This window comes from Aulonocara stuartgranti, assembly GCF_965226115.1.
Source record: "Aulonocara stuartgranti genome assembly, chromosome: 6".
Lineage (NCBI taxonomy): Eukaryota > Metazoa > Chordata > Actinopteri > Cichliformes > Cichlidae > Aulonocara > Aulonocara stuartgranti.
In genome coordinates this window covers 40,756,819-40,780,202 of record NC_138944.1, presented here as the reverse complement: position 1 = coordinate 40,780,202, position 23,384 = coordinate 40,756,819, and the positions used below count along the sequence as shown (strand labels likewise).

At 39.1% G+C, this 23,384-nt stretch overlaps 1 protein-coding gene and 1 long non-coding RNA gene across 2 annotated transcripts in view; both read right to left on the bottom strand.

Annotated features, from left to right (window-relative positions):
• The window catches only part of LOC309708773 (uncharacterized protein), a gene marked incomplete at its 3' end in the record, with an annotated part of 208,895 nt that overhangs the window by 169,231 nt on the left and 16,280 nt on the right, over window positions 1–23,384 (bottom strand). The gene's annotated exons all lie outside the window — the stretch shown is intronic.
• LOC309707701 lies at window positions 5,190–8,525 on the bottom strand. Its single transcript, XR_014277052.1, has 3 exons — window positions 8,169–8,525; window positions 6,603–6,657; window positions 5,190–5,880 (listed from the first exon to the last, which is right to left on the bottom strand). It is a non-coding gene; the product is annotated as an uncharacterized lncRNA (long non-coding RNA).

The following is a 23,384-nucleotide window of genomic DNA, read 5'->3' as shown; positions in this document are numbered from 1 at the left end:
GACACCAGAGACAAAAGCGAACTCAAACGGGCAGCTTTATTGCTCAACTCTTATAAAAGCACAAGGAAACAAAGGCCAGGGGTAGATAATAAAAAAACTGAGATGCTTCAAGGAAAAACATGCTACTGGGAGGGATGCAGCCATGAGGGGCAACGTGACAAAGGACAAAGGAAGACTTGAACAATAAATATATCAGGCAATGAGGGGAGATTTATCACCAACCTAGACACGAAACAGAGAACCAAAGCAATACTAACAGAAACTAGGAACAAAGCCACTTCTTGAAACCCAAAAGACACTGAAAAATGCTAACCTCTGGGTCCACAATTCAAGAATCCTGACGCTGACATGTGTCCAAGACTAACTGTTTTTTCCCACTTTCACAAAAAATATGACTTTTGGTTTTGGTTCACTTTACTGTTCCACTCACCATTTAGTTGGAAGAGGTAACAGGGAACTAATGATGACATTAATTCAATTATAAAAAAAATGTAACAAGTGCAAACTGTGAAAACTACACATACAACTATCTGTACAGTCCAAATTGAACTGATATGAAATGACAAAATATACTCAAATAATAGTTCCCTATGTGGCACCATTTTTAAGACAGATTTATTATTAAAACCTGTTTTGGATTATAACTTGTTTCACATGGATCCAATCCCAATTGTCACTGGAGGAGAGTCAGGCTACTCACGTATCACTTGATGTCTGATTATGAAAATTATTTAGTCCCACATTCACACCAACAGTTAATTTAGAATTACCAATTAGACACCAACTTCCTGTAATGATCTTCCTGTAGATATATGTCTTAACTACTCTGTCACAGTATAGTAGTGAACGAGTTGTTAACCATGAACAGCGAATGCACCATTTCGTCTTTGTTTTTTAATTATGGTGAAAAATAACAGAAAAGTGTTTGCAGAATAATATAAAGTAATCATAAAGTTAACTTCCTTAAAAGTTATGCTTATAAAATGTCATCATTTTCTTTCATTACCAATTGTTACCTGTTAGACTTTTTTTTTTAAATTAACTGTGGCCTTGAAAAACAGTGTGGATTAAAGAGATTCTTGTTGCAATTCCCGCAAGGGTCTCCTGAAAACCTGAAAACATAATTCCTCAGAACACAGCTGTCCACAGGAATTAAGAGGCATAAGTTAATGCTGTCTAACATTAATCACTGCCATTTCTGGCATGACAGCAGTCAGCAAGAAGTCATTTATATATGGGCCAGGTGTAGGTCTTAAGTTATTCGTTCTCCCACTTGCTAGTGTTAAGTTATAGTCTAACTCCTTAATGAAAGCTACATTTGGGCTACAGCTGCTGCACCATCTGGCACTGTAAATTATGGAAGGGAACATCTAGTGTACACTGGATTGCGCTATACAGCAAAACCCTGTAACGTGTATTACATTAAGAGGCTAGTCTGCTGATACCTCTGTCACTCAGGACTCTATTATCATACTATCCATGCATAGGCACGTACGCACACACACACACACACACACACACACACACACACACACACACACACACACACACACACACACACATACGCACACACACACATATACAGTATGCCTGTATGTGTATAGACAAAGTGATAATAACTTGTTGTTGTTGTTGCATGTTGGTCCAACACACATCTCCCACACCTTTTACACAGTTTTAGACATTTTAATTAACTAAAGAAAACCAAAAATTCTTTAAATAAAAGGAACACAAATATATAAAAGCCATAGTGTGGAAGTTAAGGCCACGTTTGTTATATATATTCTGCTCTCTTCTAACACATCAAATGAGAACACATGTTATGTATGTATGTTTTTGCTTGGGTTTCTCATCAGCCCAGGCCTGACTTGGTCCTCCATCAACCCATGCCGTCAGTTTGACTCTACTATTCTTTGTGGGTCCATCTGCCACTATAGTCCCCCTGGACACCATGCCTTCAGACACAGTTCCCATCTGACAAACTGCTCTTACTTCCCCATACAGACAGGATGTATTAAATTGGTCATGGTAGGATTCTACTGCATTGTGTTTAATTAACACCGGTTGTCACTGTATAGGGGCTGGTGGGAGATGTAAATATCCTGAGGTTTCGCTTTGGCTCAGCACGGTGACGTTAGATGACAAAATACAGTATGAAAAATGTATGTGATCTGTCAGAAATCCACAGAAAGGCAGCACGAAAGAAATCCACACTGTGGGTCAACCTTTAGAAACAAATTTGGCTTTTGAAAAAAGACTTTCCTCTTCCCTGAACATGAATTAACCAACTGAAACCTTACTTGTTTGACACATTGCTGGTTTACTGATGTTTCTGAGTTGGATTTATTAAAACCTGTTTCAGTAAAAGAGATTTTGGTCCTTACTATCATAAAACAATAAATGAAAAGAACATTACATATAGCATGTTTGTAATGTGGACACCTGTCAAAAGGATGCCTGTAAAAACCATCAGACGAGCAAAAACAGTTGCATCAAGTTATGGTCGTCTTTAATCCTGCTGCTGCAACATTTGAAGCTAAATTCTAAATTTGACAGTTTCTAGTTCTATATAGTTTATTTAGTTGAGTTGCAGATTTTTCTCTCCACCAAAATGAGCTTCCATAATTGCATTTTTTATAATAATGATAATAATAATGATAATAAAAATAATAAGCGAATACAACTGCTAGATTTTGTTTTACACAATACAGGAGTGTGTTTTTGCTCTTCTCTATCTTTCCTTAGGTCCATCATTGTCTACAGGTTTCATGGGAAGTATCAGAAGCAATAGAGGAGAGCAGGTGGAAGAGAGGGAAGGCCAAAGCTGTGCATAGTGGCCTTCCCTGACCTGGACTGCTTTGTGAAAGTCAGAGGCTAACAAAAAAGACAGAATACAGTAAGAAAAGAGAAGGGATGGCAGACAGTAAGAGAAAAGAAGGGAAAGGGGAGGTGTGAAGAAGGAAAAAGCTAAAAGAGAAAAAACAAAAACGGCAGCGAACAAGGGAAAGAGACTTGGCAAAGACAGTCCCTGGGGTTGTCTTCCTTCTTCTGTGTGCAATTATATGTGCATGTGTGTGTGTCTGTATGTGTGTGCATGTTTGTGTAATGAGCATAGTGGGCTCCTGAAGCACTCATGCTGAGTTGCAAAACCAAAAGAGACAATAGAATGGCTGCAAAGAGGGGAGAGGGAAGTCGTTATGGACCCAATAATACATATATATGCAGGCAAGTCACACACAAAACTCCAGTGAATCAGTGAGCCAAAACTGTCACAGTGAGAGAAGGTTCCACTGGGTGCCAAGTTGTGTCCCTGTCGATTAGAAAAATGCTGGTGGCATTTGAAACAAACATACACACACACACACACACACACACACACACACACACACACACACACACACACACACACACACACACTTTGAAAAAAAGAGTAGAACAGGCCTTGCAGTACAAGAGTGTATCTTCTTGTCACATCTGGCTTGTGGAACTGAACAACGAATGAACTGAGTACAACGTTATGACACAGTTTAAAAGCTACAGAACAAACAAACTTGCAAAGACAATACAAACACCATCACGTTTGACAGTACATAGTTAGTTCATCTCAAATCAACTCTTAGGCCATCTGGTTTTTATTAAAATTTTACAGTAGGAAGTTTGATGAGAAATCTCACCTTCATATGTCAAATACCTTTGAGGTTATATTTTCTGGAAAATTGGTCTGTCAACCCACTTTGAAGCCATCAAAACTTGATGAATATCACAAAAACTATTAAATATATTTTTAAAAATGCCTGAAATAACCAATGCCCTTTCTTACATGAATCATGGACTATTGGTAACCTACCTGCATCCTTTCACTCTCCTCTGTGATTTTGTTGTTATTCCAGTTACTTCCATGTTGTAATTTATACCTAATACTTATACCTAATTTAACCTAAGTTAACCTTGGAATATTTAGTACCAAATAATGTTTTTGCATAGACGACTTCCTATCATAGCACCAGGCAGTGAATTCTTGAGAGAAACCAATTTTTTCACAAAAGCTGGTAGAAACAGTTGAGATGCCCAGGTGTTTGATTTTATACACCTGTGGCCATGGAAGTGATTGGAACACCTGAATTAAGTGATTAGAATGGATGAGGGAATAACCTTGGCAATATAATGTAATTTTACATTCAGAGATATAAAGAAAACTAGTATAAATCAATTTATAAAACTCATAATAACTTATTTTGGAACAATCTTTACATGTTTATAGAACAATTGTTCTCTCCCTGATCTCCTCAGCATCTCTCTGCAGCCTCATGTCCTCAAATCATTTATATTTGCATTTTTAATAAGAATGCTATTTAAGCATTTACTTTATTGTTATCAAAATCATTATTATTCAATAATACTATAATTTTCAACTATATATTTAAGCTTTTAACAGACATTTATGCAATATAATGAAGGAATGCAGGATAAACACAAAGAATGTTAAATGCTTAAATTCAAAGAGAATTTGGATAATTTTCTTCAATCTTTTAACACAGGTTCTCTCCTCTGAAATACAACTTTATACTAATAGGTAAGTATACACTCTTCTCTTCTTGTTGTCCTTAGCGGGCGACCAGCGGCGGTGATCTGCCGCGCAACCAGTACGCTGCTGTACACTGTAAAACCTAATAAGTTCACAGAACTCAAAAATTGTTGTGTAACAGATTACACAACAATTTTTTAGTGATGTTTTTAAAAGTTTTAAGTTTAACTAAAATAAAAATTATAGTTGCAGTTGCCTTAAATTACCTCAATGTTAACTCATAAATGTTGATATTCCTCAACTTATAATTAGGGAGTAATAAACTCAAAATGTTCAATTTTTTCAACTTAATTAAGGTGGGAAATACACTCAAAATATTTTACATATTGCAACTCATACGATGTGGGAAATAAACTCAACTTTTTCATATTTTCTAACTTATAATATGGGAAATGACACTTAAAATCTTCAATATTTTTTAAAATACTGTGGGAAATACACTTACAAATAATTCTAAACTGTTTGCCCAGTAAATTATAATCAGCTAAAAGTGTTAGAAAACATGAAAGTAACAACACTAACAATTTAACAACTTTTTATTAAACACAATGTGCTTTTAAAAAGGCACAAACAACAGAGCTCACTCATAAAAAAGTGATTCATAAATAAAACAAGAGAAAAAGACTCCAAGGGTCTCCATCTCAATTCTAAAATTCAATAACATTTTCAGTATTAACAGCAATTGCAGCTATTAGAACATTGATGCATTTAACACTTACTGTACCTTGACAGCTGCAGCTCACTTTCTTTTTTAAAAATACATAAAAAAAACAGTACTGGTTTCCACTGCTGTACTTATAGGGAACAAACATCAAGGCAGTGCATTTACGTATTAGGCAACAGAACATTAAACATGAATAGTGAACTGAACAGTCATTCATCTTAAATGTGAGGTAGAAGAGGCAAATGATTAGGAAAAAAACAAACAAAAAAGCTTCCTCAATACTCAGCTTAACAAGTAGTCCATTCTGAGTGATTCACTCATTGAACAAATCATTCTTCAGCATCAGTAGACGCCCTTTCAGTGGTTTGTTGTCCTCAAGGCACATCACAACCTTTTGGATAAATGTGAATGTAAGCTCAAGTTTCTTTGGGTATTGTAGGTCTAATGCATAGATGTACCCAAAGAGCAGGAGAAATGACTCAGCCAGATTTGTGGGACCATTCACAAGTATTTCATCCTCAACGACAATGCAGATGCTTTCGGGACTGAAGAGGGCCGAATCAGTAGTGTCATCCGTGACAACTGTCAGCAGAGCCACAGGAGTGTCAGTGAGGTCTGGACCATCTGCTGACTGCAAAACAAAAATAATACAAGAATGAGTTCAGCCCCACAAGGACACAAATCATGCTATTGATTAGAGGTGTGAATCTTCATAAGTCGCACGTTTCTTTTAGGATTATAATGTCAACGATTTAATTTGATATTGCGATACATCATGATGCATTACAATAATCTTAATTTGGGTTTGGTTTCAAAACATGTGTGTAAATAAATGTTTTCAATAATAAATATATGCCAAGATATTCGTTTTTGTTATTTACCAAACATTTCTCTGACCACAACATGGCACCTCCAAAAAAATAGAACACTTGAATTTTAAAAAGGGAGATAGTTTTTATCTGCAGATTTTTTTTGTATAATAATCTTTCAACTATTTTCATGTTTTCTGGTTTATGCGTAACAATCTTCTTGCAATCTTATTCAACAATAGTTGATATATGGGAGAAAACAAGTCAGATGAGGACTGTGTTGAACATCCTTCCTGATATACACCCTGGTTCTCCTTGAGTTCTGAGCGATGTCATATAGTTGATGCTGAGACCAGTACACTTATATCAGAAGTCCTGAATAACGTGGAGGCATCTTCAAACTTTTTGTGTAACGGGCTAAACCTGTCAATCTAGAAGGGTAACCCAAAAAAAATCTAAAAATTTTGAATAATTCAAGGCAAAATTCTCTAGTTTCTTTGTATTTATTTTTTATTTAAATTGGGACACAAATGATAAAACTCACCCACTGACAACTGGTGAAATGTTGACTCTCTGTAGCGCTCTTTGCAGTCTGATATCTGTAAACAATATGTGCACAAAGACGACTTATTAATGTTCAAAAACATTTTTTGCACAGCACACACACACAAGTAGTCAGCTGATCTCATCTGATGCAGATATGCTCCTTGATCAAGTGACATTTGTCCGGATTTTTGGCACGAGTGACGTCGAATCAGCACCGCAGCTGGATGGCCCGATTTACATACCCAGCGCAGCTGATACTCACCACAATAATTTACTAAGATTATATGCACTCCTGTTATTAAGTCCAGTTCAGTCTGTTAATGTTAACCGTTTCAAACTAATGTTGATAGGTGTGTTGCTAAGCTTAATAACTTAAATAACAAACTTGAAATTTACCCGTCCTATTTTCCCTTTTATTGTTTTTTCTCTGTGCTGTAAATCTTCTGTCTAAGAAGAAATCTGAGGCTGCTGTTCTGAAAATAAGCTACCAAAGCTTTTTCTGAATGAATCAATAAAGATCCATTTATGGAAAGCTGTGATGAAAGCAGTTTTGTCTTTAATTATATTCAACAATATAACATATTCGACCACTTTTAAGTGATTTTGTGATCTTTAATACACTAAAGTTAAGGTTATTTACCTAATTTCTAGTAAGTAGCCCTCAGTGAAAAAAGTTTGGACACCCCAGCCTTACAGGTTAGGGAGTATTTGTGATCCGCACAGTCTGCATCAATGATTCTTTCTTAGCCTGGGAGCAGAACGCGGCTCTTTATTTTCATTTCATTTCAATTTACCTAGCAAAGATCGATAGGGTCTGGCTTAAAGGTGTCAAGGAGGCGCCTCAGTCTGGCTGGTTGAGCCTTGTTGAATTAGCGCGAACAATTTAGCTGAACTTCATTTGTAGCACCGAGTTCGACCAGTGTATAATGTTAGGCTGAATCAGGCGATGCATTTTTCCGCAAGCCTTGACTTGTAGAGCTCGCTTAGTGGAATACCCCTCTAAACTGTTAAAAGGATTTCGAGATTATCTCACAACCACACATTTGAGACTACGAAAAAATACAAACGTGTCTAATTACCATCATGATAACACACTCATGTTGTTTATTATTGTTCGCTTCATGCTAGCACACACACACAGCTCAACAGCGTAAACTACTGACTGTGTAACACGGACACTTATTGAAATAAGTATACTCACAATACACACGTACATTACCGGCGAATACGACAACCGGTAGAAACGGACAGTGGAAAGTTTTAGTAGAAAGTTCAAATGCATGGAGCTAGAACTGCCACCGTCAACTTCCCGGGCAAGAATACAATGCATTATGGGAAATGTTGTCCCCCACGGAAAACCGCCAAAACGTTACATCATTCTAATTTGAAATAACATTACGTATTTGTCACATTAGAAAACTTCCCACATTACAATTACTTGGATTCGAATTCATTTATAACAAACATTCACTGTGCACAAAGTACGAATATATTTCCAGTAAAAAATAAAAAAGAATGTTTATCGAAATTAAATTTAAACAAAACAAAAACACGTTAGACTTACCAAATTTAGGGCAGTTGATGAAAAAAAATAAGGTGGTGGTCGTGGTAGGTTGAAGTTGGGGACTCTTAATCCACACGGGCTGGCCAAAACTTCCCCGTATCAAGGTAAATTCAAGATGGCTGACTCAGCTTTCCTGAGGGAGCGACAAGACTCCACCCACCAGAACGTCACTAATATATGCTTCTTAAACTTTTTGAGCGTTCCAAAAAAATTAGCTAAAAAATATTGAGCCCTATTCAATTAAAGCTGCATAAAAGCCAACAGAGCTCAATACTTTATAGTTTGCTCAACTACAAAACGACATTTGAGTGTTATGAGCTTATTAGTTATGAGCTAGAACAACTGTTAGGGATTACAGTGTAGGTGCCGCAGGTTCTCTTGCTTGACCAACGACTATCTTCCACGCTTTTCGATCTAAGGCGATGGTTCTTGCCTGCTCGAGGTCAAGTCGAAGGGCCTTCAAATCATCCTGGATTTGTTTCATCCATGTCTTCTTTGGTGCATTTCGATGCACCCTCCAATCGGTGGGGCGGGTCAACCAGAGTAGGCCATATATATAATATATATTAGTGCTGTCAAACAATTAAAATGTTTAATCAGATTCATGACAGGGGTACTGTGGATTTTGATTAATCACAATTAAATATCATTCATTTTTTATTCTATATTAATCACCTTTCATTTTGCATGAGCAAACAGACTCGAGAAAAAAGGGGAAAATATACGCACTTAACATGTTTGTTAAGCATCTTGAACATTCATGTTAACAAAAAACTCTGTAAACATTTATCCACTCTCTCTCTGTCACTCTTGGGGAGGTACTTCAAGTCCTTGAAACAAGGAACCAAATCTATGTAAAGCGCGTGTTCTCAACGATATTAATAGGTCTGCAGTTTGTTGCAATCCACTTGGCAATTGTGTCAGTCAATATGTCTGAGGTAGACTTACTGAGTCCCCGATGCTCCGTGAGTGGTTTGTCGCAAGCTAGGGTGATGCATTAGCCAAAGTTCTAGCAGCATGCCCGACTAACGTATGCTTCGCGTCAATGTAATATTTTAACCTTCGAAGTGCTTCGGTGAAAAGCAAATTCCTTCTTACACAATGTGCATAATACTTTATGTCGGTTGACTGTTCGATCTTGGTATTTTTTCAGGACTCAAATTTCCCATCGAGAGGGCAAATGTGCGTTTATCATTTTGCATATTCAATTCAATTCAATTTTATTTATATAGCGCCAAATCACAATAATAGTCACCTCAAGGCGCTTTATATTGTAAGGTAGACCCTACAATAATAGATACAGAGAAAAATCCAACAGTCAAATGAGCAAGCACTTCGGGGACAGTGGGAAAGAAAAACTCCCTTTTAACAGGAAGAAACCTCCGGCAGAACCAGGCTCAGGGAGGGGCGGGCCCATCTGCTGCCACCGGTTGGGGTGAGAGAAGGAAGACAGGATAAAAGACATGCTGTGGAAGAGAGACAGAGGTTAATAACAGATATGATTCAATGCAGAGAGGTCTATTAACACATAGTGAGTGAGAAAGGTGACTGGAAAGGAAAAACTCAATGCATCATGGGAATCCCCAGCATCCTGCTTCTATTGCAGCATAACTAAGGGAGGATTCAGGGTCACCTGGTCCAGCCCTAACTATACCCATATGGAAAAGAAATAGTAAAAACTTATATGTGATTACTCATGAAAGTGGCCACTTTCATGAGTAAATCATAAGGCTTACATGATTTACTCATGAAAGTGGCCACTTTCTCATTACTTTCATATATTGTTTTAGTAAGTATCCAAAACATACAAGTTTCATTATATAATTTTTCAAGGGATCTTATATCTGTTTTCACTCTTATGTGCTTTTCATACAAGTTTCACACAAGACAGATACAAACTTTATAAGATTTATATATATCTTTTCCATATGGGTATGCTTTAGCAAAAAGGAAAGTTTTAAGCCTAATCTTAAAAGTAGAGATATTGTCTGTCTCCCGAATCCAAACTGGAAGCTGGTTCCACAGAAGAGGGGCCTGAAAACTGAAGGCTCTCCCTCCCATTCTACTTTTAAATACTCTAGGAACAACAAGTAGGCCTGCAGTGCGAGAGCGAAGTGCTCTAATAGGGTGATATGGTACTACAAGGTCATTAAGATAAGATGGGGCCTGATTATTTAAGACCTTGTATGTGAGGAGCAGGATTTTGAATTCAATTCTGGATTTAACAGGGAGCCAATGAAGGGAAGCCAAAACAGGAGAAATATGCTCTCTCTTTCTAGTCCCTGTCAGGACTCTTGCTGCAGCATTTTGGATTAGCTGAAGGCTTTTCAGCGAGTTTTTTGGACATCCTGATAATAATGAATTACAGTCATCCAGCCTGGAAGTAATAAATGCATGAACTAGTTCTTCAGCGTCACTCTGAGACAGGATATTTCTAACTTTAGAGATGTTGCGCAAATGGAGGAAAGCAGTCTTACATATTTGTTTAATATGTGCGTTGAAGGACATATCCTGGTCAAAAATGACTCCAAGGTTCCTCACAGCATTACTGGAGGCCAAGGTAATGCCATCCAGAGTAAGAATCTGGTTAGATACCATGTTTCTAAGATTTTTAGGGCCGAGTACAATAACCTCAGTTTTATCTGAATTAAGAAGCAGAAAGTTAGCGGCCATCCAGGTCTTTATGTTTTTAAGACATTCCTGCAGTTTAACTAATTGGTGTGCGTTATCTGGCTTCATGGACAGATAGAGCTGGGTGTCATCTGCATAGCAGTGAAAACGTATGCTATGTCTTCTAATGATGCTGCCGAAGGGAAGCATGTATAGTGTAAACAGAATTGGTCCTAGCACTGAACCCTGTGGAACTCCATAATTAACCTCAGTGTGTGAAGAGGACTCTCCATTTACATGTACAAACTGGAGTCTATTAGATAGATATGATACAAACCACTGCAGCGCAGTACCTGTAATACCTACAGCATGTTCTAATCGCTCTAATAGGATATTATGGTCGACAGTATCGAATGCTGCATTAAGGTCTAGCAGGACAAGCACAGAGATGAGTCCACTGTCAGAGGCCATAAGAAGATCATTTGTAACCTTCACTGAAGCTGTTTCTGTGCTGTGATGAGCTCTGAAACCTGACTGAAACTCTTCAAATAAGCCATTCCTCTGCACATGATCAGTTAGCTGTTTGACAACTACTCTTTCAAGGATGTTTGATATGAAAGGAAGGTTGGAGATTGGCCTATATTTAGCTAAGACTGCTGGGTCTAGAGATGCTTTTTGAGTAAAGGTTTAACTACAGCCAGCTTGAAGGCCTGTGGTACATAGCCGATTATTAGAGATAGGGTGATCATATTTAAAATCGAAGAATTAATTAATGGCAGGACTTCTTTGAGCAGTTTTGTAGGAATGGGGTCTAAAAGACACGTTGATGGTTTGGAGGAAGTAATTATTGAAGTTAACTCAGAAAGATCAATTGGAGAAAAAGAGTCTAACTTAACATCAATGGTACTGAAAGTAGCTGTAGATAATATTACATCTGTGGGATGATTATTGGTCATTTTTTCTCTAATGATAAAAATTTTATTTGTGAAGAAGTTCATGAAGTCTTTACTAGTTAACGTTAAAGGGATGGCTGGCTCAAAAGAGCTCTGACTTTTTGTCAGCCTGGCTACAGAGCTGAAGAGAAACCTGGGGTTGCGCTTATTTTCTTCAATCAGTGATGAATAGTAAGATGTTCTGGCTTTGCGGAGGGCTTTCTTATAAAGCAACAAACTATTTCTCCAGGTTAAATGATGATCCTCTAACTTTGTGAGACGCCATTTCCTCTCCAGCTTACGAGTCATCTGCTTTAGGCTACGTGTTTGAGAATTATACTACGGAGTCAGGTACTTCTGATTTGAGACCTTAGTTTCCACAGGAGCTACAGTATCCAGAGTCGTACGTAGTGAGGAGGTGAAATTATTAACAAGATAATCTACCTCTGTTGGAGTAGCTTTCAGATAGCTGCTCTGCTCTATGTTGGTACAGGGCATTGAAGATGATAACAGTGGGTGGATTATATTCTTAAACTTAGTTACAGCGCTTTCAGAAAGACATCTACTGTGATAAAGTCTACTCTCCACCGCTGTGTAATCAATTATTGTAAATGTAAATGTTATCAGGAAATGATCAGACAGGAGAGGGTTTTCAGGAAACACTGTTAAATGTTCAGTTTCTATGCCATATGTTAAAACAAGGTCTAGAGTGTGATTAAAGTGGTGGGTGGGTTCTTTTACATTTTGAGAGAAACCAATTGAGTCTAATAACAGATTAAATGCCATGTTGAGGCTGTCATTTTTAGCATCTACATGGATGTTAAAATCACCCACAATAATTATTTTATCTGAGCTCAGAACTAAATTAGATATAAAGTCTGAGAAATCAGACAGAAACTCTGTGTAAGGCCCAGGTGGACGATAGATGATAACAAGTAAGACTGGTTTCTGAGTTTCACAGCTGGGGTTGACGAGGCTAAGCATCAGGCTTTCAAATGAATTAAAAGTCTGTCTTGGTCTTTTGTTGATTAATAGGCTGGTGTGAAAAATTGCTGCCACACCGCCCCCTCGGCCTGTGCTTCGAGATTTCTGGTAGTTAGAATGACTCGGGGGTGTTGATTCATTTAAACTAACATAATCATCCTGCTGCAACCAGGTAAATCAATTTGTTGATAAATTATTAAGTCATGTACTAACAGAGACTTATCCACAAGACTTGGAGACTGGTGGATTATATTTAATAATCCACATTTCACTGTTTTACTCTTTGGTTCTGATGTGGATATTGTATTGTTCTTTCTTTGTGATTGTTTATGTTTAAGTTGTTTGTTGCTGGTTTTTAGTTTGTTTTTTGTCTTTTTGGAAGCTGACACAGTCTCTATGGAGATGGGTTTTTGGGGGGGTAGCAGGAGGAGAGAAGCTGCAGAGAGACGTGTAAGACTGCAACTCTGCTTCCTGGTCCCAACTCTGGATAGTCATATTTTGGGGAGTTTAATAAATTTGTCCATATTTCTAGAAATGAGAGCTGCTCCATCCAAAGTGGGATGGATGCTGTCTCTCCTAACAAGACCACGTTTCCTCCAGTTTGCCAATTATCTATGAAGCCCACATCGTTTCTGGGACACCACTCAGAAAGCCAGTAATTTAAGGAGAACATGCGGCTAAACATGTCACTCCTGGTCTGATTGGGGAGGGGACCAGAGAAAACTAGTCCGACATTGTTTTGGCAAAGTTGCACACCAATTCAATATTGATTTTAGTGACCTCCGATTGGCGTAACAGGTTGTCATTACTGCTGACGTGAATTATGATTTTACTGAATTTACGTTTACCTTCAGCCAGCAGTTTTAAATTTCCTTCAATGTCGCCTTCTCTGGCCCCTGGAAGACAATTGACTATGGGTGCCGGTGTCTCTAGCTTCACATGTCTGAGAACAGAATCACCAATTACCAGAGTTTGACCCCCGGCGGGTGTGTCACAGAGTGGTGAAAAACAGTTAGACACATGAACAGGTTGGTGGTGTACCTGGGGCTTCTGTTTAGGACTATGCTTCCTCCTCACCTTTCCCCAGCTGCTGGGGGTCTGCCGGGGAACAGCTAGCGGGGCCTACGCTATCTTCGGCTGCACCAGCTACAGGGGCCTGGCTAGCTACGGGTGAATGAAGGGTGCGAAGCCGAGTCTCCAATTCAGTAATCCTGGCCTCCAGAGCTGGATCCAAAAGAGCACTCAAAAACAAGTTCACTGTACTTATAAAAGAGGCAGACTTAGGTTTGATCTCTGGCCGGGGCCTCGACTGATATCAGGAGGAGCCCTCCTTCATCCTGGAACAGGGAGCAGTGGGAGCTGTGGAAGTAGGCCTCTCATCCTCAGTCTATAGCCCCATTAACAATAAGGCAGGTGAGGAGAAGGCTGGGGAGGTGGCACAGCTGGGCTTCCAACAGGCTGGACAGCAGCACTGATGTAGGAATTTTCTCAGGTGAGGTTAAGCCTAAGAACTGGGAGACTTCTTCATCTAAAAAAATGAAGTCTCTGGACTAATTACTAGTGATGTGTCGGTCATGAACAAAACTGCTCTTAGAGCTGACTCTTTGAAGTGAACTACACAAACTGGCTCCTTATTCGGAGCCGTGGGGTGTTTTTTCTTTCTCTCAACCTCTCTCTCTCACTTTTTTTTGCTTCACTCCGCATGCGAGCCTTATGCTTGCACTGGGCAGAGGGGCAGTAGTTACACTGCAGTAGCTCAGGAACAGAGCAGGAGGGAAAGAGAGAGAAAGAGAGCAGGGACAACAACATCACATTAGAAAAGTATATTAATCATCCACAACTATTTTCAGTTGCGGATGATAAAGGATTCAGAAAGTTTATTCATGCAGGCCCATATGACAGAGAATGTGCATCTTCTTTTTGTTTTGCATATTTTTATTTATATTTAATTGTGTTGTGGTTTGCAGTGTTTTGTGTTGTTTCACTTTTAAATATTTTTAAAAGGAAAAAGCTGAAAATTTAAATAGTTAAAAGTTTAAATGTAAATAGTTGGTTTTTGTATTATATGATTTATTTATACATTTTATGTGGAGTGAATAAATAAAAGCACATTTACGACGGCCCCTAGAGACAAAGCACGTACAAACTCCAAAACACGTGCAAACTCCCAAGGACAGACAAACTCCAAAACACGTAAAAATTCAGAAGCACATAAAAACTCAGAAGCATGTACAAATTCCGAAGCATGTGAAACCTCCAAAACATGTACAAACTCCAAAGAACAAAACAGAGCACAAAGTGCTGTGCTTTTGTTACCCTAGTAAATGGTCAATGAACTGCTTCTTATATAGTGCTTCTCTACTCTCACGGACTACTCAAAGCACTGTATTCAACAACCACACCCATTCTCGCAAGCACTGACTCTGAGTGCTTTTCTAAAAACATTCGTGGCTACACAAGCCAGGAAGTACCAATGACAGGATTTGGTGTGGTAGTAACAGGTAAATTAACTTTTTTTTAAATTATTTGAATATATATGAGTACTTCGGTATAAATACACAAACAATAAACATGCTTTCAATTGTGTAATTTAAGTGATCTAGGTAGCTTTGTTTTGGAAGTTCAGTTTACGCTAGCAATGCGTTTTGGAGTTCGTATATGCTTCGGAGTTTGTACGTGCTTTGGAGTTTTTACATGCTTTTTGGAGGTTGTACCTTTTTGTACTTGCTTTGTCTCCAGGGGCCAGCGTATATATTTATATATAAACATATATAAATAAAACCACGTTTGTTTGTTTTTTACATTAGTAATTCCTTTTGTGCATAATTTTACATTGTTGTTGATAAAAAATCAATTAAAGCAACAAAACAACCCGAATAGCCGGTTGGGAGCCGGTTGGGAGCCAGAAGAGCCGGCTCTTTTTAGTGAGTCAAGCCGAAAAAGCCGGTTCTCTAGAACGAGCAGGAATTCCCATCACTACTAATTACTATATCTCCACTGCCATGAGACTCTTGCCATTGGTCTGCTCATTACCAATCATTCAGAGCAACACTATTGTGACGTTTTCCTTATTCAGACAAATAAATGGTTCCAGTCAGGGCTGTGTTGATGTCATAATTCATGCTAGCTTGTGCGTGGGTTCCACAACACAACCTTCGTCCTATTTTTTTACTGACTTAAAAATTAGTTTTAATAAGCTGTGCTCCATATCTATTTATTTGTATTCATGTATAATTTTTCCAGCTTAAAAAGACAAAAACTTATCCATTTAGAGGCTGAAGCAATTAGTTGTGACAACAGTTCAAGCCCACATGACACTTCCCTGAGGAGACTCAGGAGGTTGTGCAAATACTACTAAGACTTAAGAGTCACACTAACTAAAACTAGATCATTTATGTCTATGTAAATAAACAAATAGCTTTTTCAAGAATATTTCACAATTTTCAACTCCTTTCAGCTTTTCATGTTTGTTTTTTCTAACACATTACAGTGCAAACACTGGTGCGATGCATAATGGATGCAAAAATCATATTTGTAATTAAATATTCTTGTCTGATCACATTGTGTAATTCCATAACATCTCCACAACAAAATGCTTTTACTGAGAAACAGATTCCTCATTTGTTGAATTGTTGCTTTGTGGGTTACTGTGATTGACCAAACTATTCCAGCTCATGCAGCCCTTTGCACTTTGCTGCATCTACATGAATCAAACACAGCCTGTGTCATTATTACTCTCCCCAAGCATAATGAACTTTTAACCTTCAAAGCATATTAATATTTATCAAGAAAAACAAGTTCCATAAAATCCTTACATTAATATTTATCTTCAAACTAGCTAAAAGCAGTGTTTTCTTCTCTACATTGAAATGACTACGTTTTTATTGCCTCTGCTGCTGTGCTCTTAGATTAAATTTCTGTGCAGTTCAACATGTAATATTCACGCTTCAAAGGCCAGCCAACAAGAAGGCTCATGCTGTGTTCATTAAAACATTAATACAATATCACAATAATAAAGCAATAACAACTAAAGTACATTATTAAAAAGTGCAGACAAGCTTACCTATTCTACAGTCACAGGAGGAAAAGGAGATATATAGCACAGTTCACAACATCAGTTATCTCAAAGTGTGAAGGACAGCAAGAATAGGGGTGATGTGCGAGGACTGGCAGCCTAGCTGCTGGAAAAAATTATCTAAATGTGATATTAATGTTCATTTTCTTTTTTGTTTTCTTGTTTTTCGCTTTGTGATTTTTATGCTTACTGGTATATTATTTATAGCACCATTATACAGCAACCATTATATGTTAATTCAATAATTTATTAACAAGATAAATTAATAATTGGAACTTAAACTCATATGTTGGGCAAAGAAACTGCAATCCTTGTAGCAAGAACTCTTTTTTTCTGGTCCCTGTTATTTTCTTAGCTTCTCTCTTTCTCCTTTTCTCTCTGAGATCCCGAATGTTATTTTTCTCCCACAGCGGGTGACAGTGAATATCATTCTGCTCTCCCTCAGCTTAAGGCGCCTCCTCCAGTCTCTCTGTATCCTCCTCTGCCACAAATGTTTCCTCCACATGGCCATCATTGCATACCCCTTTGTCTAAGTCTCCCTCTGCAATTCAGTTATGAATTCTCTTTGCTGCATTCAGTGGAAAACCCCTACAGTGTTGTATAAAGCATCAAGCTCTAAACAGCATTCATAAACTGACAGAGCAGATTTATCCAAATCCACTGTCCTACATGTAAACTAAATAGTTCAACAAGTTAAAAATAAATAAATAAATTGTGCTTTATCTCCTCCTTTACGTTAAAATGTGTGTGTACTGATTTCAGCCATTATGTAGGGCACAGAAAGAGGCTGCTTTGGTTACAGCAACTAATAGAACACTGGCTGTAAAGTAATGTGATGTAAATGGAACTGGAAAACCATGGATGTCCTTTGAGGTTTCAACAAAGTAGCATACAAGCACCTTTCTGACCAGTGCAGCATGATAAAACAAAATTCAGAATCTTCTGTTTCAGCTGTTGTTGTATTTTTTAGCAACAGTTGTGAATATTTTTCCTCAATCTGTCATCTGTCCCTACTGTTTTAATGTTCCTCTATTAATCTGGTAGCACTAAAAGAAAAATGTACAATTTTATTAATTCTCTGTATGTTTAAAAAACGGACCAAACAAAAAAAAAAAAAACACTTTCCAACTCAAAATTTCCTGAAAGATTGTAAGAGGGTGATTCTAGTGGATAATTTGAAAGCCCCCTGTTGTAGCCGTCTATTCAAAGTAAACTGTTAATATAAAATAGAAAGGTGTCTTTTTGAATTTTTTTAGGTCAGTTCTTTAATATCATAGTTCACATTATTAAAATGAAGCATTTTCTTTTTATCTTAGTTTTATCAAATTGTCAAATTTCCTTAAAATGATATCACATTAAAAAACAAAAAGAGCAATCTTTGAAAAAAATGAGAGTCAGAAGAACAAGAAATATTTTCTTCATCCCATGTCAGAACATCTGCTGAAAAGGGGGTAGGTGCAAGAAGCTTAAGTGCAAAGCTTTGTGTTGCTTTTTTGTTATTATCATTTTAAAACAACACAATAAAAAAATCATCATATTCTACAATCTTCTGAATGAATTCAAAATGTATTTATAGAGTACAATATTACATTACAAGCTTTATTTTATTTGCAAAATGCTCCTGATAAATCACATTATTAGAGCATGACAGTGTTCCAAAGAGCTTTTAGTTCTAATGTCGTCAAATACGTCCAGCTGTGAGGTGCAGTTGCTGTTCACCAACATTTAAAATTTGAAGTCAAAAGCTTCACAGACTATGGATTTTAAGAACTAGTCCTACTTAAAGCACTACATATCGGCTGGGACATACTGTCAATTCCTGAAAAGAAAAATCTCGGTGGTTACAAAAGGTTCATCATGGTTTATAATGAACAAGATGTTGCCTCATTTGAGTTCAATGTATCTACAGCAGATAAAGTTCTAGTAATATTGATTCTAAGTCATTTGAGTCAAAGACAGCTGTATCATGACTGATGACCTTTTCTCTCTCTGCGCCATCTCACTAATCATTCTCCCCCACATATCTAATACTGCAGAAATCCTCCATAAACATCCCTCATACACAATTTCCCCTCTCATTTGCACCTTATCCTGCTGATTCTGTCTAAAATAAAGCAATGAAATGAATCCATCACTGGGCTGATAATGAAAGACGACGGAGACACTGCTTCCGGGATTTTATTTTGTACATTTAGCCGGAAAATGACTCTGAACTGTCATAAAGTGAAATTCTCTGATGGAAGCATTTGTGTATGTGAATGCTGTATGCGTGTGTGTGTGTGTGTGTGCTATGCATGTGTGTGAGAAAGCGAGTGTGTATGGCTTCGAGCCTCAGTCATCATGAATCATTGATTTAAATGATCCTAGCATGCTAATTCCTGCTGATTCCTTTCCATGCTGTTATTATAAAAGTCAGCACAACAGTCATTAAGAGCTGAAAACAGCTTAAAACTTTACCCATCTGACTCCTGAATGAACCCAGCACAGCACGCCATGAAACATGACCCTGTGTGGGTGTGTTTGCATGTGTGTGTGTGTGTGTGTGTGCATGTGTGTGAGAGAGAGGGGGAGTGCGTGTGAGCGTCCTAATCCAGGATTTATTGGCCATTAGTACAGCCTGAAAGTCATTACAGTTCATTTTGCTGCCGGCTTGACGTTTTATTAGGACAAATACAGGCTTTTTGGATACGTGTATGTGTGTACTTGTGTGTATAAGAGTGCGTGTGCGCTTTAGTGTTTGTGGGTACGTTTGCATGTGAGTGTTCGAGAGTGACATTTTATCAGGACAAATTTCCCTACAGGGATCAAGGCCGTGATTTCTCAGAGCAGGAAAAAGACTAAAAAGCCTCAAGAAAGCAGAGATAGATAGATAACAGAGGGATTGACAGCTGGATAGAGACAGAAAAGAAAGATTCATATGAGCTGCAATAGACAAATGATGTGAAAGACAGACAAATGGACAGAGAGAAAGATCATATGTGGGTTGGACAGATGGACAGTGACCTAATAGGCAAATAATAGAGGGAAATTGTGTGAGATGATGTGGAGAAAAGCATATGAGATTAGAGAGGCAGAAAGAAACATGTAATGGATAGACTGATGGTAGGTAACGTTAGTGATGATGGATGGAGTTCAACAAATCTTAAAGTTTCTGGGCTGACAATTACGCCCACAATCTTTAGTTCTGTTCACCAGGTTTTGGCGCTGGATATGTGAAGACCAGTGTTATTAAGTAATGCGTTACGGTAACTATGTTATTATTGTGGTAACGAGCATGGTAACTAGTTATTATGCCAAAATCAGGAACGTTTTAATCATTACTGGGATTTAGATAGGGTCGTTATTCGTTACTTTGTGTGTTGTGTTCGACTTACCTCGGAAATCGGAACATGGACCTGGGAATAATGTCACACTCGAGTAAACGGTGCTCTGGTTAGCCTCATCGGAGAAGTCGAGATTCCAATATGGAACATGCCCTCAAAAACGGCTGCATTGCTAGCTCTACAAAAAGACTAAACACTACTCCTACACTACTACTAAACACATATGCAGCCATAGCTGTACTCGGTGGGCCGATGGTGATTTTTCGTTTTGATGTGCCAATGTCTTGGGGGGGGGTTGTTTTTCCATAACGGTATAAACAATGAAAGGTGGTGGATTGGCCAGATGCTGGCAGATGTGTAAAAATAACTCAATTGTTTGGTGGTGGCATCACGTAGCTTCCACAGATTCAGCACAAGAGTTGGCAGTTCATCTTGTAATCGGAAGGTTGCCGGTTCAAGCCCCGGCTCCGACAGTTTCGGTCATTGTGTCCTTGGGCAAGACACTTCATCCATTGCCTACAGGTGGTGGTCAGAGGGCCCGGTGGTGCCAGTGTCCGGCAGCCTTGCCTCTGTCAGTGCACCCCAGGGCAGCTGTGGCTACAACGTTGCTTGCCATCACCAGTGTGTGAATGAATGACTGAATGTAGTGTAAAGTAGTCCTTAGGGACTAAGTAAAAGCGCTATACAATACAGGCCATTAGCAAGTGGTGGAGGCCAGCAGGTGGATGAGGGAAAGGGGAGGCAGGAGGAGGAGAGACCCGAGGCGGCCGCCGGTCCGAGTGTCAGGTGAACTGACAAGTAAGAAGTTATGACCTGCAGTCTATCTGGGTCTGATATAAACCAAGTTTAGGTGGAGTTTATTTTCGTTGTGCTGACTTTTTTCAGTCAGTTAGAATACCTCGTACTGCTACTAGCTAGCATGACGGAGTTTCTATACAGCTGGGTGGGTGCTATGATGTTACTGATAGTGAACTGTATTTCGTTCATAAGGTTAGCTAGTAGAGTTGCCAACCGTCACGTAAAAAATGGAATCGTCTCGTATTCAGAGAAAATGTTACGTGTTTTGTATTGAGCTGAAAAGGAACGCAGTTTGTCCCAGACTTCAGCTGGAATGAGAAAAAGACACAACCTCAACCCGAAAAGGCCCCACAAGCTTATCTTTGATGATACCAGCCCAAACCAGTACTCCACCTCCACCTTGCTGGCGTCTGAGTCGGACTGGAGCTCTCTGCCCTTTACCAATCCAGCCATCTGGCCCATCAAGACTCACTCTCATTTCATCAGTCCATAAAACCTTAGAAAAACCAGTCTTGAGATATTTCTTGGCCCAGTCTTGACGTTTCAGCTTGTGTGTCTTGTTCAGTGGTGGTCGTCTTTCAGCCTTTCTTACCTTGGCCATGTCTCTGAGTATTGCACACCTTGTGCTTTTGGGCACTCCAGTGATGTTGCAGCTCTGAAATATGGCCAAACTGGTGGCAAGTGGCATCTTGGCAGCTGCACGCTTGACTTTTCTCAGTTCATGGGCAGTTATTTTGCGCCTTGGTTTTTCCACACGCTTCTTGCGACCCTGTTGACTATTTTGAATGAAACGCTTGATTGTTCGATGATCACGCTTCAGAAGCTTTGCAATTTTGAGACTGCTGCATCCTTCTGCAAGATATCTCACTATTTTTGACTTTTCTGAGCCTGTCAAGTCCTTCTTTTGACCCATTTTGCCAAAGGAAAGGACGTTGCCTAATAATTATGCACACCTGATATAGGGTGTTGATGTCATTAGACCACACCCCTTCTCATTACAGAGATACACATCACCTAATATGCTTAATTGGTAGTAGGCTTTCGAGCCTATACAGCTTGGAGTAAGACAACATGCATGAAGAGGGTGATGTGGACAAAATACTCATTTGCCTAATAATTCTGCACTCCCTGTATACCAACAAGACAGTGTGCAGCGTTTGTTTTCATTCAAAGGCTTTATGTTTTTTCCTATAATGGTGGGCCGGTCTCTAGTCAAAATGCCTGGGCCGATTTTTTGTCCCAGTCCAGCCCTGTATGCAGCTCGTATGCAGTCTGGAGTTACCTACATCTTCCCGCTCGGAAGGCAGAATTTCAGAGTTCTGAGTACAATCGAAAGCACCACGACTGCAGTTTTCGTATTGGATGTTAAAAGCACATGTGACGCTGTGACGTAGGCTAGAATCATGGCAGCAGTCGACGACGGTCCAGGCGTGGGATTTCTCTCGTGAAATATGCAAATTATTTTTTCCTTTCTGTTTGTAGGTGGCACAGTGCACTTGTGGCAGGATAGTGCTAACATGTAAGCAAGCTAGAAGACTGGCAATCTTACTGGGTATCCAGTTAGGGAAGCAACACATTAACAACAGAATTCTGAGTAAAACTAAAGTTACTTTCCCTAGTAACTAGTTACTTTCAAAGTAAGGTTAAGTTTGATAAACGTAAGGGGGGGGGGGGGGGGGGTCTGGCAGACGTAGGTCACCGGTCTGGTAGCGGCGCTGCTCCTGTGTGGGTCTGGGGCAGGCTTTAGCACTTGGTGTTCTGGGGTGTGCTTCACTTCCGGGCTGGGGTTCTGGCTGGGCCCGGGAGGTTAGTGTGTCGCCTGGGTTGTGGGTGGGTGGAACTGGAGGCCTTTCAGCTGGCAGGGAGGTTGTTACCATCCTTTGCAGATGGTCTCTGCACTTGAGGAGTCCACTCTGCAAGAGGGGGTTATCTAGCAGAGGTGGAGGATGAACTCAACTTGGGTGTCTATTGTCTTATGTAGTCTGGGAGTTGACTGAATGTTGGGGTGGGTGTAGTTTAGGGCTGCCACGATTAGTCGACTAGTCACGATTACGTCAACTATTAAAATCGTCGATGACTAACTTAATAGAGGATGCGTCGTTTGAAGCTTTGTAAGATTCTGAAAGACGCAGGAATATGTGGTAAGATTTAAGAGTGGAATAACTGACTGAAACAGAAGATGGCAGGATGTCAGCTGTCGTTAGACACCAAATAAGAAGAAGCAGTCTCCGATGGCATGGCTACCTGGCAATGGAGCTTGGAAGTCTGGGAGCATTTTGAGAAAATGAAAGAGAAGAATTTCCGATGTAAAATCTGCAAAATGGAACTTGCCTTCCATGGCAGTACGACCGTGATGCACGAGCATCTGAACAGGAAGCATGTCGTGGCTAATTTAAGGACAACGAAGTGGTACAGTCGTTTCGGTAAGCTAATTGGCTAGTTAGCTTCTAACATTAGTGTAAACAGTGAGCTACTTACGCATATTGATAGCTGT